Source organism: Pongo abelii, chromosome 3 (assembly GCF_028885655.2).
Source record: "Pongo abelii isolate AG06213 chromosome 3, NHGRI_mPonAbe1-v2.0_pri, whole genome shotgun sequence".
Lineage (NCBI taxonomy): Eukaryota > Metazoa > Chordata > Mammalia > Primates > Hominidae > Pongo > Pongo abelii.
This window is the reverse complement of record NC_071988.2, coordinates 183,848,551-183,873,869: the sequence shown is the minus strand read 5'-3', so window position 1 is coordinate 183,873,869 and position 25,319 is coordinate 183,848,551. Positions and strand designations below refer to the sequence as shown.

Genomic DNA, 25,319 nt, shown 5'->3' with positions numbered 1-25,319 from the left:
GTGGTTTAGAAAAACAGCCACAGATTACAAATAAATGACTGAGTTTACTAGAGTTAAATAGCATCTCCAAGTGGATAGTGTAAATAAAAAATAATAAGAAAAAAGTTAAACAGTACTGATATTTACAAACACATTATTAAACATGATTAACTATTGTAATAATCTTGGTAATAAGAGTAATAATCTTGTAATAAGAGTTGGTAAGTGTTTTCTAACCAAGTATGACCAAACAAGTACCACACTTCTACTATCCTGATGTGTTTTAATCTTCTCATGTTTTGAGGTATATTCAGGCACCTTGGCAATGACTTTAGGTCTGCCATTCTTTTTTTTTTCTTTTCTTTTCTTTTTTTTTTTTTTTTTTTTTTTTTTTTGAGATGGAGTCTCGCTCTGTCGCCCAGGCTGGAGTGCAGTGGCTCAATCTGGACTTATTGCAACCTCCGCCTCCCGGGTTCAAGGGATTCTCCTGCCTCAGTCTCCTGAGTAGCTGGGATTATGGGATTACAGGTGCCTGCCACCACGCCCGACTAATTTTTGTCTTTTTAGTAGAGACAGTGTTTCACCATGTTGGTCAAGCTGGTCTTGAACTCTTGATCTCAGGTGATCCACTCACCTCTGCCTCCCATGTCTGCCATTCTTATTTACAAGTTTCTGTTCTTGCTGAGAACCTGAGTTACTAACCACTTCCTTGGTTGTTCCTGTTGCTCTTTATGCTTCATTCACTGTATTAGTTTTTCTGCTCCGGTGATGTCTTTTGTATCCAGCATTACATGCTTGTTCAGCTACTGTGTAAAGCTAAGGTTTTCTTTTCTTTTCTTTTTGAGATGGAGCCTCGCTCTGTCACGCAGGCTGTAGTGCAATGGCACGATCTTGGGCTCACTGCAACCGCTGCCTCCCAGGTTCAAGTCATTCTTCTGCCTCAGACTTCTGTGTAGCTGGGACTAGGTGCGTGCCACCACACCTGGTTAATTTTTGTATTTTTAGTAGAGACAGTTTTCTCCATGTTGCCCAGGCTGTTCTCGAACTCCTGACCTCAGGTGATCCATCTGCCTTGGCCTCCCATTTTGCTGGTATTACAGGAGTGAGCCATCATGCTCGGCCAAAGCTAAGATTTTCTAAGTTCACTCTACGCCCTCAGTTTTCCAGTAATGGGCTCAGAACTTCAGAGATACTGTTGGTTACATGTTCACTAAATACAACCTGTTAGGTGTAGTTTGCTTTGGTGTTTTCTTCACAAATGTCTGGCTGTACTAGAGAGAGTTCACTTTGTCTTTGGTTTCCTTACCTGTCAACATATATTGCCTGTCTTTCTCTGTCTCCCCCATCCCCAAAATGGCATTTCAGGGGATCAGGGCCATTATTTGATTTTTCATCACTATATTTTCAAATCCTAGAACAATATCTGACACATAGTAGATATTCAGTAAATAAGCACTAGCTCAATATACTATTGAATGAATAGGAATAGAGCAGCTCCCTGGCAGTTCACTAAGACTGGCAGAAGAACTGTAGGCCTTTTGATGGCACTTGTGTGTAAATGTATTAGTCAGCAGATTGAGATTGTAGGTGACATGAAGTCTAATAGATTGAATTAAACAAAAAGTAGGATAGTTACTGGTACCTATAATTGAAATGACAAGGGTAGAGTACAGCTGGGAACTGGGGCCTATGTAATATCCTATGAATGTGTCCTCCATCTACATTTCTCCTTTCCTTCTTTTCTCCTCTGCATCAGCTCTACCATCGGGATGATATTTTTCTCATGTAACCACAGCACCCTGTGGCTTACTTTTTCCCATGTCTCTGTCTAGTGGAAAAACTTCTTTTTCACACAAATTCTGATTAGAATCCCATGGTTGACACAGCTGGGTAGCATGTCCATTCCTATTCCTTTGCCTATTGACCCCACGGCCCCATCCCAGATCTCCTTCAAATATTGATGATGGAGTTACTCTATTCAAGAGGATATGGTATGAGGGAGAAGCATCTTCCCGAAAGAAAGCTGTAGTGCCCTTACCTATAGGAAGGAGATGGAGACAGAGGAGTGATGAGCATCTCACTAAAGAATATATACAGATGCCAGGCTGGGCGCGGTGGCTCAGGCTTGTAATCCCAGCACTTTGGGAGGCCGAGGGGGGCAGATCACTAGGTCAGGAGATCGAGACCATCCTGGCTAACACGGTGAAACCCCGTCTCTACTAAAAGTACAAAAAATTAGCCGGGCATGGTGGCGGGCACCTGTAGTCCCAGCTACTCAGGAGGCTGAGGCAGGAGAATGGCGTGAACCCAGGAGGCAGAGCCTGCAGTGAGCAGAGATCACGCCACTGCACTCCAGCCTGGGCGACAGAGCGAGACTCCGTCTCAAAAAAAAAAAAAAAAAAAAAGAATATAATACAGATGCCAAATATATGTACGAAAGAGACTGAAAATTTTTCATTAGGAAATTGCAAATATATAAATGACAATTAGATACCAAAACACGCCTAGCAGAATGGCTAAAATAATAATAATAAATGGACAATACTAAATGCTGATGAGGACACAACAGTTTGGCACTTTCCTATGAAGCTAAGCGTAATCTTACCATATCATTTTTCCTCCAGTTTTCACACAATTGAGTTGAAAATTTATGTGCACAAAGAAAAAACCTGCACTCAAGTGTTTATAGCAGTTTTATTCAAAATTATCCTAAATTGAATGCGACGAAGATATTTTTCCATAGGTGAATGGGTAAACAGTGATATATTCTTATTATAAATACATACATGTACAATATGAATGTTAAAATAAAATATAAATATACTGTGTGATAAATTAATATTTTAAAATAGATTTATAATATACACATCAATATACCTATAGCATATTGAATATATTTAACCTTTTAATAATATTAATATATTCATAAAATAAAATACATATATGATATATAAATATAAGTAAATACAATAAAAAATGAGCTGTCAATTCACAAATAGACATGGAGAGACCTTACATTCATATTGGTAAGTGAAATAAGCCATTCTGAAAAGGCTATAGACTGATTCCAATTATATGACATTTTAGAAAAGGCAAAAGTATTGAGACAATAAGGAGATCACTGGGTCTCAAGGTTTTAGGTAAGGGGATGAATGAACAGCTGAAACATAGAGTAGTGTTAGGGACCTGAAACTATTCTGTATGATACCGTGATGGTGTATATATCACATTATACATTTACAAAAATACACAGAACTAAATGTACAACACAAAGAATGGACCTTAACATAAACTACAGACTTTAGTTAATAATGTACCATTATCAGCTCGTTACTTGTAACAAATTTGCCACATTAATTCAAGATGTTAATAATAGGGGAAACTGGGATTTTGTGTGTAAATGAAACTCTCTGAATTATCTGCGCATATATATATATATATATATATTTTTTTTTTTTTTTTTTTGAGACAGAGTTTCGCTCTTGTTGCCCATGCTGGAGTGCAATGGTGCGATCTTGGCTCACCGCAACCTCTGCCTCTCAGGTTCAAGCAATTTTCCTGCCTCAGTCTCCCAAGTTATCTGCTCATATTTTTCTATAAACATATTCTAGGAATTAAATTTTATCAAACAAAAACTCCCCTTTTGTGAAATATATCAAGTTGTAGGTATCATATCACAGAGAACTCAGGAATTTTAGTGACCTAAAAGATAGGTATAAAAATAGTGAAGAATTACTTTCAAAAATATACGTACCATTAGAATATATAAATATCTTAGTATTCCTCCAATGACCTATTATAAATATGTAAATTAAATTGAATAAAATATATAATTGATTTTCTCAATAATATTTTTCTATTTCATGAACAGTATGATCTAGTTTAATTTTGAATATTAGGTTTCTTCTTTTTAAAGATATCTAATATTATTATATATTTTTTATTTTGTGTGGCGGGCACCTGTAATCCCGACTACTTGGGAGGCTGAGACAGGAGAATCACTTGATTCTCCACCCAGGAGGCGGAGGTTGCAGTGAGCCGAGATTGTGCCACTGCATTCCAGCCTGGGTGACAGAGCAAGACTTCATCTCATAAAACAAACAAACAAAAACTTTGTTTATTATATATGCCAATGGTATCTTTAGTCACCTAAGGAAAGAAAACTCTGCACTTTACACTATATAAGATATATTTATTTATCTATGCTTTCAAAAGGGAATTAAAAATGTAGGATATAAGTGTACAAAATAGAATGATGTATTTTCCATAAGGTCTTAAGGGAATAGAAACACCATCTTTTGAATTTGTAAAATATTTTTTTCCTACGTAATTATGTAAATGTCTGATTACCTTATTAGAAAAATATAATAGTTCTTCACAGGTTTAAGATATTAAAGATTTCTTATGTTATCAGCTTCCACACCTGTAGCACTTTTAGATGTATACTGCATTTTATATATTATAATCATTGTTATTTATGGAGGAATAGTATATAAAAACAAAATTGAAGACATGGACTTTTCTCCGTTCCATTAAGCTACTTTAATACTATCTAATGTAGGGGTGTGTATGTATGTGGAAGGGGGGCATCTCTCTAGCATTAAAGTTAAAATTTTCATCTCAAGTATTAATACATTGATGTAGGTAAATTAAGGAAAGTATGACCTGATAAGCAAGGATAGCATGATCATTTCTGGAAATAAGACTATTAGTTCAAAGCATAAGAAATTGCTAACATTTAGCCATATTCATGTGTAGCACAACTATTTCATGTGTTTCATTTAACATGCAATCTATCATTTTTACCATTAATTAAGGAATGAAATATTTCAGATAGCAAATCAATGAAGATACAATAAATGTTTACGTAGTTATTGGCAGTCATTTTGAGAGTTTAGAAACATTATGGAATTCAGGAATAATGACAACATATCAAAAGTATGAAGGCTAAAATGATATTTGATAGATTAACTACCAAGACATATACTGATTCCATATAGCAAACATCTACTTCCATGATCACATTGGTGGAAGAGGAAACTTACTCTTTTGTCCTGTGACTTGGTAAAGCCCAATATCATCAGATTTCTAATTGAAAATAATATAGAAGTAAAGCAGTAGATATGCCCCCCTATATTTTTGTCTGTGGTGAAACAGAAAGTGTAAGCTCTGGAATCCTGAATACTGATTTTGAATCCCACCACTGCCACCTGGAAACCAGTAGTCCTCTAGTCACTCACTAACACATGCAAAAATAGGTTGTGATATGCAAAAAACAATCCTAATAGTTTTTTGTGAGGATGAGATGCCACATGTATAAATGTTTTTTATCACAGTGGTTGGCAGAGTTAAGTGCACTCTGAAATAAATTATAATCATTGACATTATTATTTTATTTTCCACTGCTTGCTATGCTATTTCTGCCATGACATATCATTCATAGCATCAAAGCTACAACTGCTGTGGATAGAGTCATAGCAGACGATTCCAAAAACTCTGAACCTAACTCCAAAAAATCTGAGTATAAAGTCAGCTTCATTTTTCTCCTATTGAAATAGTTCTGGGCTTCAAATCAGAACACTGACCTCAATATCTGTTCCTGTTATTTACTAACAGTGTGGCAAGTCTTGCAATGTAATTAAGCACATCAGTTAAATGTGAATCCTAAATATGATTTCAAAAGTGGTTTTGATTAAAAAAAAGGACATTTGCATTTTTAAATTAACGTTTTCTGTAAGGTAGAAAGAACTGTAAATATACATTATTTTTTCTTTATACAGTAGAAAGAGCATTTCTCATATTATTTGGAAATATAATAATTAAAAGCAGTGTAGTTAAGTGGTTAAAACAAGGGGCACGAGAGTAAGTTTAAATCTAGTTATTGTGTTCCTGCTACTTATTAGCTGTGGGACTTTGGGCAAGTTATCCAAACATTCAGTTCTGAATTTTCTTATCTAGAAAATGGATAACAACAAGAGCTACCCCACAAGGTTGTTGTGTTGATTGAATGTTCTAAAGAATGTAACTCCCAAAGCGCAGTACCTGCGACATAATAGGTAGCATGTGTATGTTAGCTATTATAATGATTGATTTTTCAAAGCGTTGATTTGCTTTTGACAAGTATGATATAGCTGAGAGAGCTTTACTAAGTAATGTGCACATTCTTGAAGAAAATAATTTCCTGTCTTATAGAAGCTTCATGTACAATAAGGGATCTGGTATAAATATGCATCAAACATAACAAGAGTATATGTGTCTCCATAAAAACATTTTGACTGGGCTGGGCACGGCGGCTCACGCCTGTAATCCCAGCACTTTGGGAGGCCAAGGCTGGTGGTTCACTTGAGGTCAGCCTGGTCAACATGGAGAACCCTCATCGCTACCAAAAATACAAAAATTTTCCAGGCATGGCAGCACATACCTGTAATCCCAGCTACTGGAGAGGCTGAAGCAAAATGGCTTGAACCTGGGAGGTGGAAGTTGCAGTGAGCCAAGATTGAGCCACTGTATTCCAGCCTGGGCAACAAGAGTGAGACTCTATCTCAAAAGAAAAAAGAAAAAAAAAATATATATATATACAGAAACATCTGTATATTTTTTGACAGGTCAACCCGTAGAAATGACCAACAGAGGTTTTTTGTTTGTTTTGCCCTTAGGTTTTCAAATACAACACAGAGATGGACATTGGTGGTGATCCTGTAGGTTATGTGAGCATGAACTAAAATTACATAGTATTGAATGTACAAATTTTGTCCTTGCTTTTTTCATGCCAGGACTAATACCGTTATCACATAATAGAAAGGAAATGAAACTCTGGAGTCAAAGAGGCCTGACATTAACCTGTGCTCTACCTCTTACTGTATGACTTCATCCAAACACTCATCTAAGACTTATATTTCCTCATCTATGGACATAATGTTAAATTAGATAAATTGATAATACTCATTACATTTAAAATTCTAAAATGAGAACTGTATACGATCCCCTAACTTTGATCATTTTATAAAACAACCTATAGAAATTGGATAAAAACCATACCTATGTTTCTACAATGGGCAAAATTCCAGGTCTTCAGGCATTCCTTCTGAAATCCTTACAATAAAGTTTGCAGGAGTAAAAATTTGGTTTTACCTGCCAGTCTGAAATGCAATGAAAATATTTAGGCACCAGGATTATTGAATCTTTAGGGAAAGGAAAGAAAAAGTCAGTTAATAAAAACTGCTGATGTCAATTTAGAGAACTGAAAATTCTTAAGGGTGATTTTTAAGGGATTACTGCTGATACTGCAAATCAGTCAGCAATGTGCTATGCTCATTTGTTCTGTTTTAATAGACCTTATATAGCTATTTAGGAATTGCCCTATTAACAGAGACTGCAATAAATATCCAATGTTCAAAAACCGTTTTGAATTACCTGATGAGAAAACAAAAGAGTATGTCTGCTCATTTTTCCTAGGCAAATGACATTTAGTGACTTTTTTCTATTGTTCTGTTTGATTGGAAATAGTATGAAGCATTCTGATAATGCCAGTGGTTTAGCTGTTAAGGATAATGTGGTGGCTTTAGTTTATATTGATGAGAACATTAGAAAAATGAAGCAAAACCACAATCAAAAAATTATGGTAAGATGACAAGTTTAAAATATTAGAATGGAATATAGAACTTGAAAGCAATCTTTCTAGTGTTAAAAGCTAATTATGACTTTGAAGTTCCATTGTCTGTCTTAAATTTAAAACAACTGCTAAATGGATCATTTCTTTTATTTAGCCATTTGAGCTTCTCTTTGATAAAGGTCCTTGCCATCCAAATGGAACATAAAGTTTTTATTGGTCCCTAATGATGCCAACTACAGCTGTACAATCATCATGTTAGAGTCCAAGCTCTGTCTGCTCTTGGATCTGTTGTCACTTGATCACAAAAGCAGAAGTATCTTTAAGTATATTTGCTTAACCAGATGGTAAATGGCTGCACAGGAAATGCATCCATCTTTTTTACTGTATGACTAAGTGTTAAAACAGAAATTTTAGCTCTGGTGGGAAAACACTCACTTGTATCATTCTAAAAGTAGCATTTTTCCTTTATTGCAAGAAAAAGATATGAACATACAAACTAAGAAAATACAACATTATGGCAAATATTTTTGAAATGTGCATGTAACTATCTGAATAATAGTTGTAATTGAAAGTTAAGGAAAGCATTGACTAATGTGTAAAATATTCAATTTCTGACATTTCTTTCAAAAGAGAACCTGAAGAACATTCACTTGCTATATGTTTAAACTACTAATTAAAATAATGATATTCAGAGGTATTTTAATTTCCTATATATAAAATTAATGATATTTTACATTTGTAAAAGTTAATAAATCAGATTAAACTGTGATGTGGAAATTACTGAATTTTTATGGAATACTTTGAGTTAGTTTGGGAGTTGATTCTTCAAGTTTGAAAACCTGTGAAGAATATTTACAGAGATACAGTCAACATATATTTGAACCTACAGACTTCTACAAGGTTTACACATTTAGAGAAAGTTGGGATCAAAATGTCTTTTGCAAAGAACTTTGATGGCGTTCCTATAGTAGTGAGTGTGAACTGAGAAGAATTATAAAATATAAAATTAACTTTTTCTCTGTTTTATTGAAACTACAACTAATAGAAATATAGTGTATTTGGTAAAAATGACTTCATCTTAGATTAGTTTAATCCCTAAAACAATTTAACCTTAAATAACAAAATGAGCATTTAGATTATATGGGACTGTCACTAAGAAGGGAAGCCAATTAAAGCAGGCTTAAGTTGAAAAGTTAGTAGAAAAAAGCAAGTTATTGATTGTCATATGGAGGTTGAGCTGATAGTTGTTCAAAGGATGATATTATTGAAATGAGATCACAATGATTTATATCAGAGAATACTGGATTATAAGATGTTTGAAATAAGTACATCAGGAAAACATAATTCTAGATGCATGCATAAACATGAATAGCTAATATTAATTGGAAATACAACTTCCCATATATAAGAAAGTAAAAAAAAAAATTGAAGCAAAACTGTCAAAGTTAGTCATTCATATGGACTTCCATGACGGCAAAAACTTATTTTGAAGAGAAAGACTAATATAAGCCTCAATAGTTGTGAAGAAAATGAGTAGGATGTCCACAGAACAATAGAAGAGTCACATCTTTGTTTTCTTTTTGATGAGCATTATAAGACCTGTAATAGTCCAGGTCATCTCATTTGCTTTTCTCTAACATTACCTAAAGTTTTGTTTAAAATTTGGACATAATGAGATTCCAAGCTGGATAAATTATGTGACATGAATGTACTATGCAATCTTAATCCACTGCTAATTCAATCATAGTTATAACTGGTATAAAGATGAAATATTTATTTCAAAATTTTCCCCAAAGTAAATAATATTACATTTGTCACTTACTGATTCCTAACTTTACACTAGTAAATGTAATTTAGCCAGAAATTCAAAACATTGTAATAGACTAGGTATTAATATCCACATTTTACTTATGAGACATTATTTTATTTAAATTAGATAAGAACATCAGTTAGTAACTAGTGAAATATATATTTGAAACCAGATGGGTAAACTGTCTTTGTTTATTCTACCGGACTATGTTTTTTACCAACTAAATTGTCTTTCTGATTGTCCAAATATTCCTGCAAATAGAGTAACATTTGTCTTAAAGGAGAACAAAGGACAGAGCTTTCTTTTGATCCTATTCTGGGTATGAAAAAGAACAATAGCAAAAGTAAGGAAACAAAATTCTGAAATAAGGAGTAAATTTCCTCAGGAATGACACGAAGAAACAATGAATGATTTAAAACAGGAGATTTTTAACCAAATGTGACAAATAAGGATCAAAATAGGAAAACATAAGAAAAAAAATACTTCAGAAGCAGCAAGATACATAGTTGACAACTAGAAATACAAATAATAATGTGACAATAGTTAATGAATATAAAAAGTCAAATTGATTAAAAGAATTAGAGAACTATAGAATTTTCGACAAGAACATAGGGTTCTAGGGAAAGAAATCAGGCAGAACCAGCTAATTTTTTTTATGAACTCAGTAATATCAGTGCCTTTATTTAAAACTAGTTGCCTTTGAGTTAGAGATAATATATAATTTTAACGTTCAATCAAAAGAGGCACATGGGGAGAAAGAGACAAATGGACACAGAAGGTGAATAATAACACTTTTTTATAACTTTGATTTTCTTATGGTTTTCATTAACTGAATTTTATGAATATTTTTACTGGTTCCAAAGTATTTCCACGTTTTTCTTCATTTTACATAAAATAACAATAGAGATAAGAGAATAGACACTGTTTTTTTTTCTTTTTTCTTTTTTCTTTTTAAGACAGAGTCTTGCTCTGTTGCCCAGGCTGGAGTGCAATGGCACAATCTCGGCTCACTGTAACCTCTGCCACCCGGGTTCAAGTGATTCTCCTGCCTCAGCCTCCTGAGTAGCTGGGGTTATAGGCACACACCACCACGCCTGGCTAATTTTTGTATTTTTAGTAGAGACGGGGTTTCACCATGTTGGCCAGGCTGATCTTAAACTCCTGACCTCGTGATGTGCCCGCCTTGGCCTCCCAAAGTGTTGGGATTACAGGCGTCAGCCACTTCGCCCAAGAACAGATACATTATCTTTAAGTTGTTTTGTTTAATAGAGGAAAAAGGGACTTGCACTATTGTCCATCCAAATTTGGATTTGTGCTAATTTAACATGGATAATTTGACATCATCCTGCATCTAAAATTCAGTGTACCATCAACCCAACATTTAATCATGTGTACCCATTAGATGCCAACCAAGCAAATTATGGCATATGAACTTCCTTTCTTTTATACCTATTGCAGTTTATTGAAACTGATTTTAAAGATGCTGTATAGACTGACTCATTTACATTCACTGACACAGATAGAAAAGAGGAATAAAAATAAAGATGTACTAATTTTGTAAATCTTACATGATTCAGAACCATATCAGACAGATGGAATCTCCTCCCAATGTCTGCATTATTGGCATTGATTTTTCTAATCTTCTAGTGTTTTTCAAAATTATGATACCATATTACAAAATATTATAACGTTAATTAAAATGGAAATAACTTTTATATTTTTGTAAATAAATCATACGGTTTTAGGAGAAAAGCAGTATAAAACATAGAATGTTTATTAGAGAAAATTTTTTGTAGGAAGGTGGATAAAGATGGCCTGTATTCTTTGGCCATGTAATTTACAAGTTTCTATCATGTTTCAATTAGCTGGACTACAGTCATGCACATCAGAAACTGGAGAAGAAGCAGTTTATTTGCATGCAAGTAAATTTACTTACATTTCCAATAAAGTTATAATAACTCGTGCTATTTATTTATTTATTTATTTATTCGGCAGAGTTTCACTCTTGTCACTCAGGCTGGAGTGCAATGGCACGATCTCGGCTCACTGCAACCTCCGCGTCCTGGGTTCAAGTGATTCTCCTGCCTCAGCCTCCTGAGTAGCTAGGATTACAGGCATGCACTGCCACACCTAGCAAATTTTTGTGTTTTTAGTAGAGATGGGATTTCGCCATGTTGGCCAGGCTGGTCTCGAACTCCTGACCTCAGGTGATTTGCCCAACCATGGCCTCCAAAAGTTCTGGGATTACAGGTGTGAGCCACCACACCCAGCCTATTTTATGCATTTACAAGCTGTTCAAGGATAAACATGGATTACCATTACCCTACACTTCTCACCAATCAAACCATATCCAAGTATTCTATAGTATTATAATAAAATGGGATCTTCTATCATTAAACAAAACTAAATATTGTTTAAAGCAGAATATTCAGGCCTTCTCTATTTTGTGGATGATCATAAATCGCTACTCAAAGCTTGGTTGACTCTAGGATATTTAGACTGCTATTCGAATTGTGGAAGAAAAAAGAATACATTTTAAAAATAATTCATTTTTCTCAGTTATACACATAAAGTAACTTATATATTTTGTATGTATGTCAATAAATGAATTCCTAATTCCTAACACACCTAATATCAGAAATCCAAGTAATAATTTACAACACAAGAATGTCCATCCTCCTGCCGTGTTTTGTGAAATGCTTAAAAGATAAAAATATAATATGTTGTATAGATAGATGACTCATGAAGAAATCCTGAGTTAATTCTTTAATAAAGAAAATATGAATCATAGAGTTTTAAAATTAATATTTATTTTAAATTTAATAATTTAAATTAATCATTACTGTCATGATATTTTGAGTATTATTATTTGGTTAAAGTTATTAAATGAGGAAGAGACAGAATCAAATTATGACTTCCTAAAGTATAAAAGTTGATTACTGAAATCTAATATATATTAAATATAATTTCAAGTTCTTATCACCCATTACCACTAGAATATTCATTATGTTTGAATAAAGATAGCATTTGCATTAATGAAAATGTCAGTGAAATTTCTGATAAAACCCTCTCCTGAAAATACCAAGGGTACAATTGCAAAATAATATATGTATAATACCAATGCAAGTTTATTAGTCAAGCATGCTACTTGCTGTAACAAACAATTCCTAACTCAGTCGTGATGTAACACATCTAAAATGCTATTTCTTGCAGTCCAGCATGTGTTTTCCAGGTTTGGGTGGGCTTTATGTTGTGGTCAGAAACCCAGGCTTCCTTGGTTTTGGGCCTCTGCTTCATATCAAGAACTATGGGTCTTCTCCATTCACCAAGTGAATGGGCAAGGGAAATGAAGATCACTCCTGCAAGGCTTTTATGAACCAAGCTGGAAGTGGCACACACTACTCTATCAATTTTCACCAGCCAAAACTCAGTCACATGGCTATACCTAACTTCAAGGGAGGCTGGGAAATGCAGTCTAGTTTTGTGCACAGGAGGAAAAGAAATGGGTTTGGGAAATGTATTAGTCTCTTTTCACACTGCTATAAAAACATACCCAAGACTGGTTTTATAAAGGGAAGAGCCCTTTATAAAACCATCAGATCTCATGAGAACTCACTCACTAACATGAGAACAGCATGGGGGAAACTGACAACTTCCAGTTGGGCTTTGGTGAAATCAAGGCATTAATGGGAGAAAAAAGGATAAAGAGAAAATAAACTTGGATGATATTGCACATGGGGACTAGATGAATCCTGATTTGCTTGGCAAGGCATTATTCTTTCTAGTCTTCAGTGTCCTTACTTGTAAAATGAATGAATTATATTAGGTGTGAGCATTTTCCTATGGAAGATTAACTGTAGTTCCTTAGACTTAAGAAGGCTAGTCTTAAGGAGAAAATGAATTAAATTGTAAGACTGGCATTTGAATAAGAGAAAATATTTGATCAACAAAAGGTATTGCTTATCTATGAATTATACTCACATATTTTAGGTAGAAAAATCATGGGACTAAATCCTAAAAAATATGAAGAGAGATGAATTTAAGAAAAATTAAAAGATGCTAAAGGTACCATTAAGGATATTGTAGCAAAAGATAAAATGTCTGAGAAACACTGAAAATTTAGAAAGTATAGAGACTCAGTGGTATAAATATGAGAGATGATAGAAGTAGATAGAAAGACAGACAGACTGATAGATTATAGATGATAGGTAGATGATAGATAGATAGATTGATAGATAGATGATAGATAGGTAGATAGACAGAAATAATACAAAACATCAGAAACAATAGAGAATTGTTTTGCTTTCTAAGTGTTCCTAGAGATGTGACTGAATTTTGATGAAACAAACTTAACAGTAGTAGATATAGCAACACTTTTTTGTCATTGTGTCTGCTATTGTTATTTTTTGTTCTTTTCTGGGCAGAGGTCTCAATGTTTAATTTAATTTATTTGTGCTTAAATAACTGGCTGATACCCTTGAAAACATGTAACATTAATTTAGTTTAAAATACTATTGGTCTTCCCTTCTAATGCTATTATATGATTTGAGATTTGAGAATTTGTTACACAGACTTTCTTCAGAACCATTAGTTATTGCATTTCTTGTGAACTACCAAAGCAATAAAATGTTAACAGTCATAAATGTAGCTATTTTAAAGCTTAAGTTGACCAAGCTTGAAAAATATGTTTAAACAGTAAAGTTTTTAATCAAGGTTTACAATCATTTTGTAGAGGATCGCTTATGTCAGAATTGTGTTGACATTGCAGGGATTCTTGAATTGCTATAGAAATATTTGTGATGTATTTCAATATCGCATTTAGCATGTGCATTTTCTAAAATGAGGAGTGTGCTATATGTTTTTCTGTGTTAGGAATACAACACTAGAATATATTACAAACCTGGTGGACCTTTCAGAATATACTAAGCTTGCTGATAAATGAATTATTAATGTTGACTTTCTAATACAGATAAAGGTAATGATGATATGGAAATGAAATCCTTTGCTGTTGTCTACTCTGTAGTCTATTCTACACTTTGAAAGTACTGACTCCTTTCGTATCCAAGTATGATTGAAGAAATATGGCAGACGTTTATCTAATGCCTTTTATTTATTGAAATCAAGTACATTTCTTCTAATGTAGAGCTCTTTCCATCGACTCCTCATGAATATGAATTCGTGTGGAGAGTGCTGGTCATCTAGCTTCTGAAAATTACAGTAGTTCACTGAAGAAGACTCTAGTTTATATCACCTTTTAGAGAATGATGTTACGTAACAGTTTATTCTAAATTCCACACATACTGCAATTTGCTTTCTGTCTACTAGCAGCTTTTCCTATGCAACTGCTACTCATGTCACTTGAAATGTCCACACTTTGAGAAAGGCTTCACTGACCTCCCAGGTTTGAGTTAACTGATTTTTCTGTGAATTGTAATGACACAGGAAGCTGCTCCCTAGGACAATTTCAAATTGTGTTGTATTTGTTTTTCTCTCTCCCAAATCGGATAGTAATCTCTGTGTAGGGAGGAATTCAATAGTATTGCTAATTGCTTCGGTAGTGTCTGGCTCAAGACCTGGTATGCAATGTGTTTTCCTTCTTTTTATTTTTTTTAACAAATAATTGATGTTTTGTTGATTAAAGTAAAGAAAAATAAGATCTAGTTAAGTCTGCTGTCAGTTAAGTCTACGTCGATTACATTATTTTAAATTCCTTTTAGTAACTCTTCGTGTCATTCCTCTAACACAGTTTTGCCAGTTGTCTATCTAACCAACCCAAATCTAAGGATTTCTGCCAAAGGAAAAAACATACACACGCAATACTATCTCCCAAACCATACATTCAAACCCTAAAACAAAGAAAGAAGCAAAGAGAAATGAAATCACTATGCAGGGTCTGCGCACAGTGGCTCTCGCCTGTAATCCCAGCACTTTGGGAGGCTGAGGCAGGTGAACTGCTTGAATACAGGACTTCCAGACCTTGATGGGCAACATGATGAAACCCTGTCTCTACTAAAAAAATACAAAAAATTAGCTGGGCATGGTGGCACATGTCTGTAGTCTCAGCTACTCAGGAGGCTGAGGTGGGAGAGTTACCTGAATCTGGGAGGTTGAGGCTGAAGTGAGCCAAGATTGTACCACTGCACTCCAGCCTGGGCAACTGGCTCAGCCCTGTCTCAAAATAAATAAATAAATAAATTTAAGAAATATGAATATAGTAAGGCTTTTTTGCCATTGTATGTGTACACTTCTTTGTATACACACATTCATTCTTAGAATTTAAAATGCAGTTAGATTTCCAAAACAGAGTATACCATCAAGAATGTATTGAGGAAAGCAATGTCTGAGTATCTTCCCTTCACTTGATTGCTTTTACTTGTACTCCAGTTTATGTAAATATGAATCAAATATGATTTTGTGTTTATTTAACTTTTAAAATTTCTGGCGCAGGACAATGTAAGTGGCAAATTTTACAAAGAGTTATTTTGTGTGTATTTAAATATGTTGTTTTTAGACTACTCTACACCCTTCAAGTTCTAACACCAAATAACTTTTGATAATATCTATCTTTTTACTTTGATCATTTTGGGGATTAGCTGTCCACCAAGAAATGTCTCCCTAATGGTGATTTAAACCCTTCGCTCTGATGGTTTTCTATCAATAATAGGAACTATTCAAATATCTAAAATTGAGATGAAGGGCAATGACTACCACCAGACTAATTCATCTAAATTTTCCTGATATTTCTCAATTTTCAGTTGCAGAAATTGAATTTGGTCTATGAGATCTCAAAGCAATTCGAACATCAGTTTCAGATTTTTAAAAAGCTGGATAGTCTCCTATTCATGTAACTGAGCTAAAGACCTCTCTGTCTTTATCACTATCTTTGACAAAATAACTGCCATAATGTTAAATTATTAGTTATAAATTAAAGCTCTATAGATTCACATCAACAGTCTGTTTTGTTCAGCACAGCAGCTCTCAAGCATAAAGGTAATTTAAAAAACAAAAGGAAATATACACCCAAATTTTAGTTTCAATTTCTACCTGAAACTTTGTAAATAACTTTAGAAAGTCTGTATCTTTTCATTGTTGTTTTGCAGATTTTTTTGTGAGTAGTTTTCATAACATACTACTTCTCTTTAAAAAACAGTGCTTAGAAACCTAATGAGAGATAGGGAGGAAGACCTTTGTTATCCTTTTAATACTGGCAGTATTCTGTTGTCATAGATATATTAATTCCTTACATTTGTATAGTGCAGGATATGAAATTGATAAGCAGTAGTGTAGTGAACACTCCTGAGATTTTTTAATTTAAATGGGAAACACAGGTTTGAAAAATGCTGAGGCAGGCAGATCACGAGGTCAGGAGTTCGAGACCAGTCTAACCAATATCTCTACTAAAAATACAAAAAATTAGCCAGGTGTGGTGGTGCATCCCTATTGTCCCAGCTACTCGGCAGGTTGAGACAGGAGAATCACTTGAACCCGGTAGGCTGAGGTTGCAGTGAGCTGAAATGGTGCCACTGACTCCAGCCTGGGCAACAGAGCAAGACTCCATCTCAAAAAAAAAATTAAATTAAAAGAACAACTAAAAAGATTCAAAAATCATAAATTCAAAAGAATGTATAAAATTCTGACCCCTAAGCACAACTTCACAGAAAAAAACATATTGAATACATTCTTAAATATGTAAAATTTTCTTTTAAAAGCATTAAACAAATCTCACAGAAAATATTCAAAGAGTTGAGGAAATGACTTTTTGTAAAGAACATAGAATAATGTATCCTTGCTTGTCAGAAAACTGTCAACTTTTGAGTCTTCTGCTCTGCCGGTAACATCATTAGATGAATTAAGGGAGAATCTCAGACATGTGAAGCTCTGGTCTCTGATCTCAGGGAGCTTTATATTTTCCTTTACTTACTGGCACTTTGTTTAACCTACACGTTAATTTTTACATCAGTTAACTTTAGTTATTAGAAATAGGCTCCTGATAAAATTTTATTTAAATAAAATGGTAACATAGCCCAGGATTGTTAAATCTGAGATTAACCATATTGAAACACTTTTATTATCCCAGAGGGCTCATTTTGCTTTCCTTACTTATTGGAGTACATATCAGGGGAGATTTCATTATATTTGAATTTTAAATTACTTAGTAAAGAACTGCATGAGACTAATATAAGATTGACAATAATGGCAGAGTTAATGTGACATTGAGAAATGTGATGAATAAAAGACATAATTTATACATCTTTATTATAATGACATACATTATTGATAAGTTAGGCACATAGAGAATGTTTTGTTAAAGAATGTTTTTGAGTGAACAGGGCTTGTTCAGCCGAATGTTCTTCACTCTGTTCAGATCAAAACAAACCCTTCCTGACAGTCTCAGCAGGAGTTGAGGAGTTTATGGATTAGAGATTACAGTATTACAGGTGTGTACACTTATGCTGTTTTAGTTTATTTTTTATCTCTTATTTTCAGACTTTAATCTTCTGGTTTATGAAGGAAAACAAAATCACACTTCCCAGAATACTATATGGTTTCCAAACATCCTAAACATATCTTTAACTAACTCGACACAGAATTAGATGAGATATACATTTTTCAGCAATGATCACTGAAAATCAAGAATTCACTATTGATCCCAATGAGATAATATATGACCATGTTGGAGAAATGTCTTTTTGGGGTAAAATAAATCCAAACTATTCATATATTTCAATGAATCGTTTAACTATTATCTTCCTACATGTATCACCAGAGAATGCTACTGTTAATGCTGCTTGCTCTACTATGTAACGGGGTCTGTGGCTCTTTCCTCAGCTGGGAAGACAACTCGAGTTCTGTAAAATAATTATTCCAGTGTAAATAGAAATGGAAATATGGTGTAAAAGAAAAAAATGCAGATAAAATTTGTTTCAAAAATCATTTTTATTGTTAGTTTTTAAAATCCATTTAAATGGAACATACTCTAGATGTATTATTCTTAGTCATCCTTTGAAGTTTTTATTTTTCCTTAATAAAGAACTTGTCATGGTTATTTTGAATTTATGGATAATACCTTGTTCCTAAATGTTTATTCTGGATTCAAAAATAATACCATTAGAATAACCATGTGTAAAATAACAAACAGATAAGAACAGAAAATCTTTCAGTTAAGAGAGGTGGCAAAAGCGGTCTGAATGTTTCAATTTTCCAAGTGTTACAATTTTGCTTTGGTACAACAGATGAAGTTTCCCAATAATCCGCTGTGTCAGAAATTAGTTGAGGATTTGTGGTTTTCAAGTAGTAGGTCAGCAATGATTTGAGAAAATCCTGAATTAAAGAGAAACAATTTAAGATTAGACGGGTGATCAGCTTAAAGTCCATTACTGCTGGCTTAGGTCTTAGAGAAGAAAAAAAATTGTTACACTGTAGTGCTCACAGAATCTGGAAAAGAGTTGACCAGAGGCTAGGAGGAAAGAGGAAATAAAAAAGAAAGGCTTTAATATATTAGATTGAGTATTACTTAATCAAATATTAGAAGAATATTTTGATCATTTGCAAAGTTATTATATATTTTTGTCTTAAACTGCCTCATCAAATAGAAATCTTAAGTAATCAGAAGGAAACAGTCTGACCTCTTTGGAACTAACCTCAAATTGCAGTTTGAGGTCATTTTATAAAATCCACTGGATGCCTGCTAACACGGTTAATAAATATCTTTGAGGGTTAATGCTAATTAACATTTAAGAAAGAATCAGGCAGGAGAAACAATTCAAATAGAGGAAAAAGTCTCTTAAGGCCCAAATTGTAAATGATCACAAAGTAGTATGCTGCACATGTCACTCCTCTTGAGACTGGAGTGGAGCCAGATGGCTCCATTCAAATAGGCCTGTGTTAGGGAAAGTAGATTTATTTTTTTGTTTGTTTGTTTGTTTTCCATAAAAGCAAAACAAAACAAAAGTGCAGTGTCCTAAGTCTTTCTTGTTATTAGTAGGATGCACTTTCTTCACTGGAGTTTGTAGAGCATCAGGACAATGCTGACTGTTAGGAGAAAAATAACAATCAGCAAGAAACGTGCTGGAGTTGAAATCTGAAGAAAGAAAAATCAGCGTTAGTTTAAACCGTGATTTCGAGAATTTAAATATGAGTAAGGGATAGTTGTTTGTATGCCTATTTTATTTTCATTTGTTTTTTATTGTATTACTTGGTGACAGAGGTAATTACTTTGGCATGTTCTTAAAACTCTAAGGAATATTTCCCAAATACCCTTGCATCCTCAAGTCCTGAAGTTCATTGATATAACTGTAGTATCTAATTTAAATCCACTCCAAAAAAGAAAAAGGAAAAAAGTGTGTGTGTGTCTTCAAAGAACAAAATGTTGAATTGAAATACAATTATCAAATGATTAACTAGATTTATTAAAACATTAAATATATTAATATTAAAATGTTAAATATATTAATATTAAAAATATGAAAAAATTAAACCAAAATAATTTGCTTTCACAAATCAAATTTCTTGGAATAAAGTTTTGTTAATCAAAATATCACATTATTATATCATGTAATACCTAGAGATGATTTTTTTACATTTATATATAGTAAAATTTACCTTTATCACCCTTCCAGTGTACAGCTCTATTGCGCTTTCTTATATCTATAGATTTGTGTAACAACCATCATATTTAGGATACAGAGCAGTTCCCTCACTCAAAAAATTTCCTTTGCTGAGGCTTTATGGTCGCATCTTCTCTTTATTCTTACCTCATGGCAACCACTGATCTAATCTCTGTCCCTATAGTTTTGCCTTCTCCAGAAGTCATATGGATAGAGTCCTACAGTATGGGGACATATGAAAATGGTTTCTTTCACTAAGCATAATGCATTTGAAATTAACTTACAGTGTGTGTCTACCAATAATTTGTTTCTTTGCACTGTTGAGTGGTATTTCACTGTGTGAATGTTGTACAGTTTATCCATTCTTTTGTTGAAGGACAGTTAGGATGCTTCTCTATTTTGTCTATTAGCGGTAAAACAGCTATAAACATTCATGTACATGGTTTTGTGTGGAAATAAATTTTTATTCATCCAAGGTGAATGTCTTGGACTGTTTATGCTAGGTCAAGAAAGTATACGTTAAGGTCATAGTAAGTTTAATTTATTAAGGAACTGCCAAACTGTTTTCCAGAGTGTCTGTACCAGTTTCAAGTTTAACAATATATGACAGTTTGTTTTTTTATAAATGACAAATACTATATAGACAGAACTCCAGGTTCTGTTTATGTAATATTTATGATTTCTGTTTAATGAGTGTGGTAAATGGAATAATGTTAGATTTATTAAAGTGTTAACATATTAATATTAATATCAAAATATTAAAATAATTTAAAAGCTAAATCATTTTCTTTCAAAATCAAATTTTATGAAGTTTCATTCATCAAAATGTCACAAGTGACTATATCATGGAACACCCAAGGATTAAATATTTAAAATTTACATGCAGTAAAATTAACCTTTACCATTACCACCACTCCAGTGCCTCCTTTTTCTCCCCCACACCCAGCCAAATATATCTAGGACTTAATCATGGAAAGTGTGAATGTATGGAAAACATGGAATATCTCAAAAAAGGGGCTTTGCTGATGTGACTAAGCATCTTGAGAAAGATTCCTACCGACATGATTAACAAATCACCTTTAAGTAGTAATTCAAATTAACATTTAAGAAATTAAAATCAGAGAAGCAGGTGAGAGAAAAAATTCCATTGCTCCCATGGAGCTATCAATCTAGTGAGAGAGAATAGATTTATGGAAATATTATAGATAACTATAAAATATGCTGGATAGTGGTAAGTGTAAGCAAGGGGAAGTGATAGGGAAGTGTCCCAGGGTTGGAGGAGGAAGATAATGTGTGTAATTCTCAGACGGTCCTTCACATAAGATGACACTGGAGCAGACTGAAGTAAGGGATCCTAGTCAGGTCACATACAGGAAAATAAAGTTCAGGACATAAGGCAGGGAGCTTGAAAAGGTTCTGAGGTGGTGGAATATTGGATGTATTTGTAGAATAACTACGTGTCTGAGCCCAGGGGCATCATACATAAGCTTGGAATGATAATATTCGTATTAAACAATGATGGAAAATTAATTGTGATTTCATATAGACAGTTTCTAGAATTTGCTATTGTTATTGTTAATTGTATTTAAATATAATAACCATAGAAATGGGCATTTAATTTCATTAAAATGTGATCTTTTCAGGAGCACTAATATATAGTAAACCTGGTGTTTCACTTTTGGTGTTGGCTACTAGGGATATTCTATTTTATTTTACAATTCATAATCAGACCTTAGTACCCTTATTATTTCTTCCTCTTAAATTTCACAATTCTAACTTTGTATTTTTTTCTTATTATTTTTAAAAATAGATCTTTTAGGATATGAAATGTAAATAAACAAAGAAGATGGTTTCCTTTATACAGTTTAAGTTGTTATCTATCTGTTTATCAACATCAATAGGTCCTATAATCATCTGATCTGTGATATTATATGAACTAGCAAATAAAGAATTGATGAAATTACATAGACTATTAAAGTAAAAATAATTTCCAACAATATTTGCAAAGCTCTTGGATTCGAGCTTCTCAAATCGTCAAACCATAATGCATGTGCATATTCATTATTATTCTCATAATCACAACCAAAGTAGGAAAGAGAGGAAAAAACTTACAGTATTATTCATGATTACGGAAGTACAAATAAACTGTGACTCATAATTTTAAAAGGCAGTTTAGAAAGTATAACATTTCTCATTTAAATGGTTAGTATTCAAATAATATCTAAGTAATATTCCAGATGTTATTTAGTTCCATATTTTGAATATATCTGTTTATTTTCTTTCAAGAGCAGAACATTTTGTAATAAATTTATGTGAAAGAGATTCAAATTTTTTGCTGTACTTTAATTTGTGTTTTAAGACACACATAAATACATTTGTAAATCTATATAAGTAAAAAAAGATTTTTAATATAAATATATACACTTAAAAACAGAATACTGGATTAATTTTTAATAAGTTATATAAGTCAAAAATATTACTGAAGTTTTTTAAAAATTGTGAGCTATGCAAAATTTAAATGTACATTATAGGAATGGTTAAATATTTTTCCACTTAGTAAAAATATTTTTTCTACTATTTTATCTGTAAAATATTCTACTATATTATCATAGTAATTTTTAATATAAATATAAATACAATATTACATATGGTTCTTGTTTATGACAACATTATATTATCATAGTAATTTTTATATTATCATAGTAATATGTATACTATATTCTACTATATTATCCTAACAATTTTTACTATAATATCATCATAATTTTTCTATATATTTTCTGCTATATTATCATAGTATTTTTTTTTTTTTTTGAGACAGAGTCTAGCTCTGTCACCCAGGCTGGAGTGCAATGGCACGATCTCGGCTCACAGCAACCTCCACCTCCTGAGTTCAAGTGATTCTCCTGCCCCAGCTGCCCGAGTAGCTGGGATTACAGGCATGCGCCACCATGCCTGGCTAATTTTCTATTTTTAGTAGAGATGGGGTTTCTCCATGTTGGTTAGGCTGGTCTCAAACTCCCAACCTCAGGTGATCCGCCCGTCTGGGCCTCCCAAAGTGCTGGGATTACAGGCGTGAGCCACAGCGCCTGGCCTATCATAGTAATTTTTAATACAAATATAAATACAATATTACATATGATTCTTGTTTATAACAACATTGTGCACTTTCTGTAGTAATATATAATAGGAAATAATGAAGCTATTATTAAAAAATTAAATAAAATAAAACCTCTATATTTTTCTCTTTTTAAAAAGAGACAGAATCTTTCTCTGTCACCCAGGCTGGATTGCAGTGGTGTGATGGTAGCTCACTGCAGCCTTGAATCCCTGGGCTCCAGCAGTTCTTCCATTTCAGCCTCCCACGTATCTGGCACTATAGGCATGAGCCACTGCGTGTAGCCAATACTGTTGTTTTTTAAAACACAAGTTACTGTAATATGAAGGTTTTATTAGCCATCTTTAAAAACAAGAAATTTAAAAACTGCATTGTAACAAAATAACTTTTTGTGAGGAGTTATTTTAAGATGAATAGCTGTCCAAAAGTGTCATTGGCCCAACATATTTAAGTATGTTACAAAGGTATACAGTGCTAATTTAATAATCACTTGAAATTTTCTTCTTAATGTTTCTTCATTGATAAAACATAATTTAATGTTTCCTCTTGATTATAATGTAGAAAATACAGGCAAACATTCATTTGAATGATGTATGCATATTCTACAAAATATTCAAAATAGAGAAATAAAGCTTGCCTAAAAAATGTCATTAGGGGCATTTTTGACTATTTAATAAATTTTAACCCACTTTTCACATTTTAATATAGCATCCAAGGAATGAGAAGGATATTTTTTCTTGGATTTATGTCTGATAAATATGTATTTTTATCAACATTTAATTTGCAACAAATGTATAACAAATTTTATATCTTTACAGCTTTATGAGTGTTGTTTTACTAGAAATGAGAAGATATGCATGGATTAAAACATTTCTAAGGTTTAGAAAGAATGACTTTCATTTGTGGCTGTATGCTGTGGTTGGTGAGAAACAATAGTCCAGATTAACACCTAATGCCACCTAAAACCCAAACCACTTTTGTAGATCAATCAGATTGCATAAAAAAAGCATCAACCAAAAGCAAAGTAATAGTGAGAATTCAAAATTGTAAAAAAATCTCTGATGCCCCCAGTATTGGCCAAAGCCTGGTGACATTGAGCCAATCAAGTGAGGGGAAAAGGTCATGTAAAAAGGAAAGTCAGATAAAATCAAGAGTCATACCGTTAAGAATTGGTCAAAACAGCCAGCAAAGCAAAGAAAGAATGAATCTACAGAAGAACGAAAGCAGGGATTTATTGAAAATGAAAAGTACACTCCACAGTGTGCGTGCGAGCGGACCCGACCAGTGGCTCAAGGGCCCGGATACAGAATCTTCCTGGGTTCAAATACTCCCTAGAGGTTTCCTGTTGGCCACTTCACGTTCACTTCATGAAACTGAAGTGTAGCCTGCTATCAGTCTGATTGGTTGCAGAAAACAGCCAACCAGAAGCTGAAGTGAAGTTACAAAGGTCACACTCCTGTGCAAGCATCTGATTGGTTGCAAAAAGCAACCAACCAGAGGCTAGGAGGCAGTTACAAATTTGCAAAGGAAGACTCTACCTGCAATCGGTCTGATTTGTTGGGGACAGCCAATTTCCTATCTGCCTTGCATAAAAAGTCAAAGGGAGTAGCCTCTGGCCCTTTTGTTACTTAGGCGTGGAAAGTTAGTTTTCCTTTCAATTTAGTTCTAGGAAGTTGGCCTGAAACAGCCTTAGGTTCCCTGCCTCCAAATAAAAAAATATATTCCAAATACTAAAACAAGAGAACCTGAACGGGAGTAAACAAAACAAGGGAGAATCTGCAGATATACAATATCATCAAATCTGTACTTTTCATATATTTAAAAGGTTTTTAAAAATGTGATGAAAGAACAAAAGTCTGTAGAAATAAACAGTTTTAAATTAAATAGAAACTCTAGAATTTATAAATGGCTTGTGTGTGTGTATATATATATATGTATATATATATAACTCATAGCAAGAAAATAAAAGTAATAGACAAACATTCAACACTTTCTGGCTTGAATAATGAATATGTTCATTAGTTAGCTTCACCAATTATGAATTCATGCCTGGGAATTTATGCCTAAAATACATTAATTTGTTTACAGGATTTATGGGATGCATACTATAATTAAAATTACAAAAAAGTTAATGAAAAGGTTAAATGGCAGATTAAACACAGCTGAAAAGAACATTCATCAACTCAAACATAT

General features: G+C 33.3%; 1 protein-coding gene and 1 long non-coding RNA gene across 3 annotated transcripts in view; one reads left to right on the top strand and one right to left on the bottom strand.

Annotated features, from left to right (window-relative positions):
* FSTL5 (follistatin like 5) overlaps positions 1 to 25,319 on the top strand; it is an 807,547-nt gene that overhangs the window by 302,839 nt on the left and 479,389 nt on the right. The window lies entirely within an intron of this gene.
* Positions 18,269 to 25,319, bottom strand: part of LOC129059126 (uncharacterized) — a 45,484-nt gene continuing 38,433 nt past the window's right edge. The window contains exon 3 of the long non-coding RNA XR_008524840.2: positions 18,269 to 18,722. This is a non-coding gene — a long non-coding RNA (uncharacterized LOC129059126). The remainder of the gene's footprint in view (positions 18,723 to 25,319) is intronic.